We start from the raw sequence: 1,741 nt of genomic DNA, 5'->3' as shown, positions 1-1,741 counted from the left end.
GACTTAATAGACTCAGTAGGTTATAACTTATAACACATGTTTCCTCCACATCATATTTTGATTAAAGGATTTTACATTATTAATTTGATACACTCAATGGAACATAAATTCTAATCATTATTAGAAAAATGGACATGTGAAACTTTATATTTCATTCATGTCCAAATATTCTGTTAATCATTATATAATTGTTATGATACAATTGCGGGAAATATCATAACTTGAATGATTCAAATAATAGTATTACCATGTATTTTCATTATTCAAATAATTCAATGTAGAATTTTATGATTCCTTTTACTTTAGTTTTAATAAAACAGTTTTAACATTTTATAAATACAATATAAAAACAATTAGAGATGTAGTGAGAGGCTCATGTGTTAAGTGGTACTTCTTCCCACAAATTAATGTTGGACTGAGTAGCGAATAAATTGGGCCTGCCCATTTTTCTATTCTATTCGATGGGCCTCCATACAAAAGTATACAGTTTATGAATGCCCAGCTAAACGACATGGTATTTCACATTCAATAAACTAAACGACGTCGTATGTGAGTTCTTAAATACCGAAAAAGCTGAAACGGTAGAGCGTTTAAGAGACGGGTGTGGCTATAAATAAGGCTGAGTACAACAATTTAGAATCTCAAAACCCTAGCAATGGTTACGCCTCTCACTGACGACGCGTTAGAGATCAATTTGTACGTTTTTTTATCTCTTCGTTTCCGATTATAAACCTAATTCTTTGTTCGTTTTGTTTGTTGAATTGAAACTGTGAGGGGAGAAGGTGCTATGATGATGAGATCAATAATCTCGTTAATCTGATGAATAAATCATTCATGAGGATAGCTTTTCTCATCCATTCAATATTCTTTCTGAGCACACTCTCTCCTCGCCTTGTTATAAGAACTATTTGATTCACTCCTCTTTAAAATTATTTTCGTAATAGTAACATTCACCACTTTTGGTTCGAAACTGACGGTAGGTTTTGAGATCTGTTATGACGACATTTTTGTGGAAAATGATTTGAGTCTCAGTTTATACTTTTTTACTTTTATAATTCTAGAATAAATGATTAAATAGCATGTAAGGTAAAATGTTATGTTTTTTTTTTTTCTATTAAAGGGGTTTGATGGAACTTGTAATTACTTGTATTTTATCATCAATTGAATCATACTAAACATATTTGAATGAAGTGTCTAAGTAGTTTTTAAAGTTATTACAACGTATTTTTGGAATATAAAATTAATTTTAAATTAAGATTTTACAATATATTTCTTTTTACTTTTTTTATGTTCTTTCTAATTTTTTTTTATATTTTTTCATTTATTTTTTTGCTAGATATGATAAAATTAGCGAGATAACGTTATGAAAAACTGTTTATTACAACATGTAAGGATGATTGTTTATTTTAGTTAAAATAATTATTTTTTATTTTTATAAACTTTCAAGCTTTGTTCATTGTAGATGTGCTGGAAGGTAAAAAAAATCAGTGGATATTCAGATTAATTCTTTAATATTTCAACTTTTTGTTCAAAAATAATGTAATGTACAAAATCGGATTCAAAATGAAATTCTAAAATTGGGATGTATTTTATAATAATTTAGAAACCATCTAACAATGAAAGAAGTTAAAAAGAGTTAATAAAATATATTGAGTTATGTTTTATACTTAAATTGTTGTTGTAACTGTTTCAGAACTAATGACCGATAAGTTTTTCTTCGTCTGAGTAGGCATTCTAATGA

The 1,741-nt window shown here is 27.5% G+C and overlaps 1 non-coding gene across 1 annotated transcript; it reads left to right on the top strand.

Annotated features, from left to right (window-relative positions):
• Positions 1-783: 783 nt before the first annotated feature.
• LOC114186378 (small nucleolar RNA U30) lies at positions 784-876 on the top strand. Its single transcript, XR_003605038.1, has one exon. It is a non-coding gene; the product is annotated as a small nucleolar RNA U30 (small nucleolar RNA).
• The last annotated feature ends 865 nt before the right edge of the window (positions 877-1,741 follow it).

The sequence above is a fragment of the Vigna unguiculata genome, chromosome 5 (assembly GCF_037176805.1).
Source record: "Vigna unguiculata cultivar grain cowpea cultivar isolate G323 ecotype 2 chromosome 5, ASM3717680v1, whole genome shotgun sequence".
NCBI classification, from domain to species: Eukaryota; Viridiplantae; Streptophyta; class Magnoliopsida; order Fabales; family Fabaceae; genus Vigna; species Vigna unguiculata.
The sequence above is the reverse complement of the archived record's forward strand: the minus strand, read 5'-3'. Positions and strand labels throughout refer to the sequence as shown.